Raw genomic sequence first — 12075 nt, 5'->3', positions numbered from 1 at the left:
GAAGCAAACTGGGGAAAACGGGATATCAACTTCAAGGGCTTCCTTTATGTGGGTATAGCCAGAACGGACTGATCGCCAGGCAATCCCACCATATGTGGAGGAGGTCTGTGATGGAGGGGTAATATACGTGACAGGGCTGCAGGTACCAAAAGTTTCCAGTTAGTTTCCTGCATCTTGGAGTCCATTGAGCTAGTATGTGTGAACATATCTAAACGTATGGGACATTTGTTCGGCTGAAAATTTTAAAAGGATTTTACCCTTTGCTTCTCTTTTATTTCTGATTATTCCTCTCTGGAGAGATCGATTTGTATAAACATGGAGGTCGGGAGTGGATGTTTTTAACTTTGTAGACCATTACACCTTGGTTAAGAAAGAAGTCACCTGTTTGATGTCAAGATTGTCTGAAACGTAGGAGATCTAAAGCCTCGTACACACACTTTGATTTTCGGACGAGCAAATGTTCGTTTTTTGTGGCATGCTATCTCATGTTGAAAGTGAAGAGGTTACTCACAATACGAAAATTTTCGGACGACAGAATACAACGTCAGAAGTGACGTAATGTGTTGAATAGTTTTGTATGTGTTCTTTCGTTTCTGAGCATGCGTAGTCTTGCTCTTATGATTATGATTCTTCTGAAATCGGACGTTGAGTTCACATTGAACAATAATTTTATAGTCTGCACATGCATCTTTTGTTTGACGAAAAAGTGAAATTGGCTGTCGAAAGCACCGTACTAACAATTCAAAAATCGTCAGACAGCTCGTCGTACAAAATTTTCCATGCAATTTTCATATCGTGTATGGGCCTTAAGACTGTTCATCACATATTCTGCACAATATTGTACTCCGCTAAGGGAGAATACGTGTTTGCTGGTTTCTTATCACCAGCCACTTACTTTGGTGAGTAATTTAGATCATAAGCGGTGGAGGATACATTACATGAAGAATCTATTTACACTTGTGAGTGTGAACAAAGTTTTCAATCTGCAGCTCTGTAATTTTCTGAGAATGCATTGCAATATGGCTACCTGGGGTAGACACAGAGTGCGTAAATAACCCCTCCCCAAAAACATAATTTCCTGCTTGTGTGATTGGCTCACCAATTTCAATCAATAGGAACCCATCTATAGGGATGCAGGCCCAGCAGATTTCCTCATTAGTGCCTTGCTGCTGCCAAACCTGACATTTAATTATGAAACCACTCCCATTAAACCCACTCAGAACAGAGGCAGAGATAAACATGTGGTTTACTTTAGAATAACAAAAGGTAGGAATCTGAAACAACGTTTGTTATGCTCCTTGCAATGTACATAGATCACCAAGAGGGGATGTGTTTTCTTAACAAAAGAGTTGCACTTTAATATTTTTTTTATATTTTTTGACACTCCAAAAAAAATGTTGCCACTATATTTTGGGACACTTTTTATGGACTTTGAATTTTGTTTTTGTTCTTTGGTTAATTATAGATATACACAGACTCAAATGGCTGTTTATGTGGGTTTAGTTACCCACTCTTTAGCACTTGATGGTGTGGTCACACATCACAATAAACATTTACTGTATTTTAGTTTAAATACATTTTTGTAGACAAAATAAAGTAATATAGCTCAACAAACATTCATGTGTAAGAATGTAGAATCTTAGAGTTACATTCAGTATGTATGAACATACAGAGCTTCACTATACGTGTCAGTATTTTCTCCACATGGAAGGCAATGGTATCAGTAAAGAGACAAGTGACGACTGTGACATTTCAAACAATCAAACATGAAGGTATTAAGGTCTAACCCAGTCCCTCGAGAGCCACTCAAGTGTACATAAACATTTCTGGGAAATGGTGGACCTGCAGGATTTGTTGTCAGTGGAGGTGGTCCAGCATATCACCAGCATTGGGGTTGCATGGTCAGGCATTAAAAATGTTGATACGAGGGAGTAGAGTCCACACTGGGCAATGTGACCCTTCCAAAACATTAGGTGGGGCAATATACTGTATACATTTCTAATAATAATAAGGAAAAGTATATAAAATCAAAGAAAATAAAATGACATTGAAACCAAAACAAGAAGGCAAAGGACATAAAAAAGCACAGGGGAAGTAGCAGGTACGTACCAATATCATTTGCCAGTCAATCCGGTCGCTCACACCAGTGCCCATCAATCCGCCAATAGTTTGTTAGCATGGAAGTGTGCCCAGAGGGAGCATCACTTCTCTGTCTAGAGCAGGGGTCTTCAAACTATGGCCCTCCAGTTGTTCAGGAACTATATTTCCCATAATGTCTGTGAATGTCAGACTTTTACAATGCCTCATGGGATGTGTAGTTCCGCAACAGCTGGAGGGCTGTAGTTTGAGGATCCTTGGTCGAGAGGGCTGTCCTATTCATTGTTTTGGGGATCTCTTTTGTGTCCGAAAAGAGGGCTCGGCCAACACAAATAGGGCTAGATCAAGGCTAGAAGGGTCTAGCTACCGGGTCTGGGACCTGAACTCGCCACACTACCCAGATGCTGGAGAAGCATTCTCTCTTTCCCAGACAGGTTGCAATCCATTCCTCTGCATCTCCTATTTTATTTACCGTATTTATCGGGGTATTGCAGCTCCGGCGTATAGCGCGCACCCCTAAAGTGGACCCGACATTCCTGTAAAAAAAGATTTTAGTACTAACAGTTTTGGTGTCTTGCGCGGCGGCCTCGTCGGGTCTGGCGTCCGTCTGCGGCTTCGGGTGTCCTCTTCGTCGGGTCTGGTGTCCTTCTGCGGCGTCCTCCCCGCTTTCCCGCGCCGAGTTTGAATACTGCGCCGGCATATACCGAGCGCAGTACACTCGTGTATAGTCGGGCAGGCTCGGCTACTCTCGCGCTCACGTCCTGTACGTCCAGGACGTGAGCGCGAGAGGAGCCGAGCCTGCCCGACTATACACGAGTGTACTGCGCTCGGTATATGCCGGCGCAGTATTCAAACTCGGCGTGGGTATCGGCGTATATCGCGCACCCACGATTTTGCCCTGATTTTCAGGGCAAAAAAGTGCGCGGTATACGCCAATAAATACGGTACCTCTCGTATCCACTCCTCCTTACTGCGCTCATTTCCAGTATATTGGAAGCAAGTGCTTTGCCGCATTCAAAAGGTGAGGCAATGCACTTTTCTTATATAGACTAATCGGTTATGGAGGGGTACGAAGGAGGAGATGCAGCAGAAATAGGGGATGTCTATGCCAAGAATATCATATATCTGTGTTTTAACGTCTTTACAGAAAGGTTCTATCACGGGGCATTCCCACCAGAGGTGTAACAGCGTGCCCTTGTGGCCACAGCCTCACCAGGATACATCAGGGGTGGCAGGGTAAATACATGCTAAATCGGCAGGCACTGTATACCAGCGTTATAGAATCAGGAATTAGTTTCCTGCGCTTTGGAATCAAGGGAGCTGGAATCAGAGAGTTGATGTAAGTGAGCCAGTTGAGTTGCAGAGATCTCGAGTCCCAAGTCCTGCTCCCATGCCTGGACAAATAGAGGCTTGGGTTCTGGAGTGACTGAACCCAGAAGTTGATAAAGTTCAGATATCTTATGGCAGTGCTCCCCAACCTTTTTATCGCCGTGGACCGGTAAACGTTTGATAATTTTTCCGTGGCCCGCTTGTTTTGATTTAATAATTTTAATTTAATTGTATTTAAACATGCCTTCAAAATAAAATACAGCTACACCAAAAAATGAATATAAAGTGATTTATTTTATTTAACTCACTAGAATGCCAAATCAATGAGAACCCTGAGCTTGTTTCTTTGCAACGAGACGGTTTCATCTGGGGGTAATAGGAGACAATGACACCCGAAGTGTGTTGCTTATGTCCAGTTTATTCCGTTGTTTTGTTTTGGTTGCTGTCACTGCAGAAAACCCCGCTTCACACAGATAGGTTGTCGGAAATGGCAATAGGGATTTAAGTGCTGTGGTGGCAATCTCAGGGTATTCCGCCATGACTTTAATCCAGAACACCGGCAGAGTTGTTGTCTCGAACGTAGTTTTAGGCCAGGTTCACACCTAAGCGAATTGAGTGCGGCTTAAACCGCATCTAATTCGCAGGACATTTCAAAATACATTGTTTTCAATGAGGCTGGTTCACATATGTGCGATGCATCCGCACTGCGCATTGCCTCCAAACCGTGTGCGGTTTTTATGTCTTGCGGTGCGTCTCAGGTGCGAATTCAGTCCCATTATCTTCTATGGGTACGCATCTAATTCGCAGATGTGTTCTGTTCTCTTCAGGGATTTCTCTCATTCAGCTCAATACACTTCTCCCCCACTCTCCTCTCACCTGGAACTTCTCCCAGGTCTCCAAATTCTCATCTAAAACGTTGCTAATCTGCAGAACACTTCTCTTATCTCTCTGCAGAGATAAGAGAGCTGAAATTCGCACGCACTAGTGTGATTCAGGCCTTAAGGCCACCGTCATTTGCAATCTCCAGCAGTTGTTCTTCTTCTTGCATAGACATGCTAGATTCGCCTGATTTGTTGGCAAATGGGTCGCGGATCCATTCCTTACCAGTTCGTGGGTCTTTTGTGGTTGGGAAGTAGCGCTCAAACTCTTTTAAAAGCAAAGACAGGTGATCGTGCACCAACTGGCAGAATGAATGTTCAAGCTCAGTCTCGCCTAAAATCCCCGCTAATGTCTGAAACATGTCCAAAATGCCTCTGTTCACGCGCCGTCCCAACAACTCCAGTTTGGCTTTAAATGCAGCTACTTTGTCTGACAACTTGAAAACAGTTGTCATTTTCCCCTGAAGGCCCAAATTGAGTTAATTGAGCAGGCTGAATATGTCACACAGGTAAGCCAGTTTTGCGACCCATACCTTGTCACTAAAATGTGCTGCCAGCGGTGACTTATTTTCTGAGAGAAATCTTTGCAATGGCTCTCGTAATTCAAATACTCTGGTTAGCGATTTTCCTCTGGATAACCATCTTATTTCTGTGTATAAGAGAAGGCATCTGTACTCTGCGTTGATCTCCTCACAAAGTTGCTCAAACAGGCGCGAGTTAAGTGCGTGTGCTTTGATGTGGTTAATAACTTTAACGACATCCATCAATACGCTGTTACATTCCGGTGACATTTTTCGACTTGCCAGCATTTCCCTGTGAATGAGACAATGCGTAGATTCACTCTCAGGTGCAACCTCCTTAATCCGAGCAGTTAAACCAGACAGTCGTCCGGTCATGGCAGCAGCTCCGTCTGTGCATATGCTGACACAAAAGGACCATTTCAGTTTTTCTGATATATAACCATCCAGTGACTTGAACAGTTCTGCTCCTGTGGTGTTGGTTGGCAAAGAGAGTGCACATAACAAATCCTCATGCACATCCTCCTGATATAGATATCGCACATAAACAAGTAGTAGTGCCTTGTTGTCGATATCTGTAGATTCGTCAACCTGGAGTGCATACCACGGTGATGTATTAATCCTCTCCAACAATTGTGCCTCAATGTCTTCGGCTATTTCCTCAATGCGCCTAGTCACAGTGCTAGCTGACAAAGGCACATGTGCTACCTTTTCCACAGCAGCCTCTCCTAGAAGTTCACGGCAAATGTCTTTAGTGGAGGGCAAGATCAATTCTTCACCGATAGTAAATGGCTTTTTAGCCTTAGCAATGCGGGGTTTTTTTTTTAGCCACCAAATATGATGCTCTCAGTGCATTCTCCTTTATTGATGTGGTGGCCCTCATAAATTTCTTCTGTGCTTCGTGCTCCCGTTTTTTTCTTTCAAAATACTCCAGGGGCTTGTCTTTCATGCCAGGGTGCTTGGCGGTCAAGTGGCGAAGCAGTTTTGAAGTTTTCATTGCCTCATTAGAGAGCTTCTCGCCGCAAACTATGCAGAGCGGTTTTGGTGCATGGGAATCGCGATAAATCCATATTTCAAATAGGACTCATGGTATTGTCTGTTAAAAGTTGCATGTTTCTTTGATGTTGAAGGCTCTTCTTCTGTCTGTTCGCTGGGCCTTTTTTTCTTCCCAAGGAAACTTTCTAACGATGTCTGTTTCATACTAATTTTTGCTAATTTGTGGGTTAAAGCAGACACAATAACACGTCAGTACACACATGAGTACCGGTGAACAGATAGAAGAGCTAGAAGAGTGATACCTTCTCTTTCTCTTCACTCCACTTCTGCTTGCAGCCGCTTAGCTCCAGACGTCACCTAAATCCGATTGTAAATCCAAAAACTATCAGCGCAAAAATGTGATCAGTGTTATAAATATATGACCAGTGTATCAAAAAAACATAAATATTAATATAAAGTGAAAAAAACAGATAAAGTGCACAAATCCGACAGCATACACTAAACTGTGCTCACACCTCACAATCGGAAACAATAAAAACATAAAATAGTGTTGCGCCAGATAAAATAACTGTGAAATATATATAAATCACAAAAGATGACTGTGCCCCCTTTCAATGCAGAAAATGGTGCCTATGGCAAGCACTGAAACTGCGTCCCTGTCAAACCATTTGAAACCCATCTTTCAGATAACCTTTTCACTGACAATGACCCATACACATGCTCTCAGATACACATGCTGACTGTGGCACACACACACACACAATGGGCCGCAGGCACACAGTGATATAAAAAAAATCACTGATGATGCCAACTCATTAAAATACATTGGTGCACACAGTGTGTCATTGTTTTTGTATGAGTTACTAACACACAATCAAGGGACAGGGAGGGACACTGGTGACAGATGGAGAGGGGCGCAGTGTGATGAGGACAGAGAGGATTGTTGACGTCCTAGGCAAAACCTAATTTTGCCGACCCCCCTGGCTCCAGTAATATCAGCACCCATAAATGCGGTAACGGCACCGGCACCCATAAATGCAGTAACATCAGCACCCATAAATGCGGCTTTACCAGCACCAATAAATGCAGTAACATCAGCACCAATAAATGCAGTAACATCAGCACCCATAATTGCAGTAACATCAGCACCAATAAATGCAGTAACATCAGCACCCATAATTGCAGTAACATCAGCACCCATAAATGCAGTAACATCAGCACCCATAATTGCAGTAACATCAGCACCAATAAATGCAGTAACATCAGCACCCATAAATGCAGTAACACCAGCACCCATAAATGCAGTAACATCAGCACCCATAATTGCAGTAACATCAGCACCCATAAATGCAGTAACATCAGCACCCATAATTGCAGTAACATCAGAACCAATACATGCAGTAACATCAGCACCCATAAATGCAGTAACATCAGCACCCATAAATGCAGTAACATCAGCACCCATAATTGCAGTAACATCAGCACCAATAAATGCAGTAACATCAGCACCCATAATTGCAGTAACATCAGCACCCATAAATGCAGTAACATCAGCAACCATAATTGCAGTAACATCAGCACCAATAAATGCAGTAACATCAGCACCCATAAATGCAGTAACATCAGCACCTATAAATGCAGTAACATCAGCACCCATAAATGCGGCTTTACCAGCACCCATAATTGCAGTAACATCAGCATCCATAAATGCAGTAACATCAGCACCCAAAAATGCAGTAACATCAGCACCCGGCGCGTTTCGGCTTAACAGCCATCAACAGGGGTATGATGGCTGTTAAGCCGAAACGCGTCGGGTAGTACATCTGGTACCCCATACTGCTTTTTAATTGTATCACGTGAATTTTATTAATAAAAAGCCTTCAAAGGTTTTTTTGACCTGCACCATCGGGAGCATTTTTCTTTCTTTTTTTCTTTTATCTCCTTTGGACTACACTGTTCCATGAGCTTGGCCCTTTTATTGCTGGCCTCGCATATTTGGGTTCCTGTTCCAGAAGCAAGGTCTCAGGTCCAGGATTGGGTCCATCTTTCCCATTGGAGCGACCATCCCTGCTGATTCATCCATACAGAGCCCAGGGTCTGGAGTGACCATCACGCTTATCTGACTCACTGCTAATATTAGTATTTGAGTCCATCGAAGTTGGTAAGAGTACCTATTTCACTTATTTTGTTCTTTGAGGATTTCTTCAGACAAGCCAGTATTATTCCTGTTACTTCAGTTGAATTGTCTGTTTCTTGCATTTGGAGTATATCTAAGAACTATTCCACCTCACTCTCCTCACCTGTTTAGTGATTTTACTCACTTATTGGAAACACATGTGCGGACTCTACGTTATAAACATCTCAAGCTGTGAATTGAATACTCACGTTATTTTGTTTGTTTGTTCACTTTTAATAGAGGTGTAATCACTTTCTGAGCCCCTGACATAAGGGACCGTATTTGAAATAAGAATTCCTGACCAAGGACTCTGCACATAATATTCATATATTATTATTTTCATTATATCACTCACGAGTTAGGATTTCTGTCCTAGATCGTTTTATTGTGTAGCGCTGCACTTTATATTCTATAATTGCTTTGTACTTTGTTTGTGTGTGTGCTGGCAGCTCACGTTTTATATTCATTTATTTATCTATTTTATTTACTTTTTAGCGCAGTTGTTTTTCTATATATCCAGTCCTGAGTCCAGCCAAGGTATAAAATACCTAAGTTCATGTACGTGCTGCCGCAAGCGCTGGGGCTATAGGAGGCGGCCACAGAACGGGTTGGAATTTTTATTCACGAGTAATTTTTTTTGTCGCCCCCCCCCCCCCCCCGCTTGGTGCCCATGGCACTTTCCATGGCTGCCATAGCTTGGATACGCCACTGTCCTCGGGCGGCCCGGTACCGTTTGATCCACGGACCGGTACCGGGGGTTGGGGAACACTGATGTAATCAACTCAAAATCACTGAAATGTGCTCAGTTGCAGAATTGTCACTGTCATTACTTTTATTTTTTTATGACGAATTTCCCCACAAATCGCTATCGCACAATTCTGCAAGTGATTATAATTTATTATCACTGTTTTCTAGCTGCTCTAAAACCATTTTTGACATAAAGGGACACTTTTGGTTGCTATGGACAATCTACAGTTTGCAGGCAGAAAGAACAGTTTTTATTATATAAAAGAACATGTAGGACACTGGGCAGACCACAAGGGACAAGGGGGGGGGGGGTATTTTTTTCATACAGTACTGTAATCTATAAGATTACAGTATACTGTATGTAATGTGTTTGTTTATGTTTTTGAATTTGGCGCCGTTCTCCGCTCCCGTGCATCGTAACGTCACAGGGAACGGAGATCGGCGGCACAGGAGGACACTGTGTGAATCGAACGAGGTCCCGCTCGCTCACACAGCGCGGTGGCATCGCTGGATCCAGGGACAAGGTAAGTAAATTTGTCTGTGGCTGCAGCGAGGCGAGCCCGAGTCTGGCTCGGGGATACCGCTTTTGGTATAAAAATCTCACCCCGAGCCAGACTCGGGAATACCGCTAGGAAGGTTAAAGGGTATACCCTTTGAGAAAGTCACTTGGACACTATGCAACGCATCAGGGAAAAGAGCCGGGTGATGTCTACTTCCGGTCACGGCCAAGATCGGAAGCTGTTCTATGTGATAGACGCTGTCTGTTTTCAAAATATTAACTACGTTTTACTAAATTTTTATTAAAATACTGCACCATGGAGTCCTCCCTTTCCTTTACATGCTATTGAGCAGCATTGTCTTGAGAGTCTGAACGCCCTGGGGATAGACCTGTCAGAGTGGAAATTGATCTGTCATATAAGCGCTACTATCTGGGGAGCCTGATTATTCCTGAATGCTCTGGGGATGATTCGGCCAGTGTGGATTTGTCAGTGAGGCATATTGTTCTAATACGTGAGGTGAGAGGCTGGGGTAAACATTATCATACACACTGGATGGTGGAGATTGGCTGGGCGGTGGCACTTGCACTTTATATGCAATGAACTTTATTACACGTTTGAAGTGACTGTTACAATTGGATTTTTATTGCACCGTGTATAGGACTTTTTTTATTTACATTGAACCTTATATTTTAAAATATACTACTTAATCCCATTTATTTTATTATTTATTTATTCATTTTGGCACATTGATTTTTAGCACATTTTTTCATTTGATGATAGCTCTGGATTTTTTTTGCACTTTATTTGCCTATTTTGCACAATTATTTGCAATTGTTTTTTCTTCTACTTATTGCCGCATTTAATATTTTGCACAGATTGAATTGTTATTTGCACATGGATTCCACTTTTAATTAAGATTTTACTTAATTATTATTTAGGATTAGTTAGCGTCACATTCCCTATATTTACTATTCTTAATTCCTAAACACTTCCTCCGATTTGGATGTACATAACCTCAAATTAAACCATTATAGCTTGAATATGTTTTAGTAAATACCTGAAAAAATCGAAAAGTGTGCAAAATTGTGTGTCCAAATCTATATGGCACTAACTGTATATAATACAAAAGTATATACAGTATGTATCCATCAACAAATTCCAGAAACGTATTATGATCATGGTTTAGTGTTTAGACTTATAGAATACTTACATAATGTATATCCTTTACACAAAATATTCAAAGCTATTCCACCAAACCACAGTAGATCCTTTGGGGGAGAAGGGACTTTATTAGAAAACAGGGGTAGGAGGAACGTGATCCTAATGCCTAGTAGACACGAGAGGATTTATCCGCGGATACGGTCCTCCGGACCGTTTCCGCGGATAAATCCTCTGAGGATTTCGATCCGCTGGATTGTACTCTCCATCGGATCGAAATCCGTGCCGAATTCACACCGCGGTGACGTGTCGCGCCGTCGTCGCGATGATGACGCGGCAACGTGTGCGACGCTGTCATATAAGCAATTCCACGCAAGCGTCGAATCATTACAACGCATGCGAGGGATGGGTTTGGACGGATCGATCCGGTGAGTCTGTACAGACCACCGGATCGATCCGCTTGAGCCGATTCCAGCGGATAGATTTCTTAGCATGCTAAGAAATTTTTATCCGCTAGAAATCGGTCGGCCCGAAATATATACGCGGATAAATATCCTCTGGATCGTACACACCAGCGGATCTATCCGCTGAAACCGATCCGCCGATCAATTTCAGCGGATCGATCCTCTCGTGTGTGTATGGGGCCTAAGGCCATCATAATGGGCATCCTTCTCCAATAGGTGGCTCGTCTCATCAGCCCCACCTGCCCGCCCTTCATAATCTGGGCCAGAGCGCTGACGCGCTATCCAGACCTGCCAGGTCCTGCCGGCGCTGATTGTCTACACGTCCTGCTGTTTCTCCAGTGTTTTTTGTGTTCCTGCAAACCCCTGTGACTTGGCCTGTGATAAACTGCTGGGAGGCTTGGGAGCAGGCGTTTCCATCTGCCAGAGCCCCGTCTGGGCTCCGCCTAGGCTCCGCCCCCCGCAGGTGGCTCGTCTCATCAGCCCCACCTGCCCGCCCTTCATAATCTGGGCCAGAGCGCTGACGCGCAGCGGGCGTTCGCGACTGGTGAGGGGGTAAAACGCTGCCGGACTAATCTTTCCAAGCAGAAGGGAACTGGGAACACAGCGTGTGATCTGCGACCTGTGAGGGGGCACACAAAAAATTGTAAGTGACACTCCGATACATTTATCTTGACTCTCTAAAGTACTCTTTTTTTTTTTTTTTGCCCCTAGGATACAAATATCAGAAATGGACTTGTTACAGTTTTACAACAATGGCTCAGTGGAGCCAGATGGATTAAAAGCTGCGTTTCTAAATTGCATTAACAAGGGACATCAACATACCGAGGGGGCCTATGGTCCCTGTCGAGGGCTTAGAACCTATTTAAAAAGTATACGGAAGGAATCACGTTTGGAGGGGAAAGCTCAGTGTGGCCCTGACAAAGCCCACTATAAATATTTAGCAGGGAGACTGGTGGGTAATAGTAAATAGGCCTTAATGAATGTTCGCTCCTTAGTGGCCCATGCAAACAATGTTTTTGATGTAATTAATGAACATGATTGTGATTTCCTATGTATAACTGAAACATGGCTGACGGATGCAAGCACTCCTGCTTTATCTGCAGCAGTACCGTCAGGGTACAAGATATTTACTCAAAATAGGGTTAATGGGCGGGGAGGTGGGACTGCTATTATCTTCAAGGATGTTTTTACTATAAAAAAAAGGAACTAGAC

The sequence above is a fragment of the Rana temporaria genome, chromosome 3 (genome assembly GCF_905171775.1).
Source record: "Rana temporaria chromosome 3, aRanTem1.1, whole genome shotgun sequence".
NCBI lineage: Eukaryota > Metazoa > Chordata > Amphibia > Anura > Ranidae > Rana > Rana temporaria.
The sequence above is the reverse complement of the archived record's forward strand: the minus strand, read 5'-3'. Positions refer to the sequence as shown.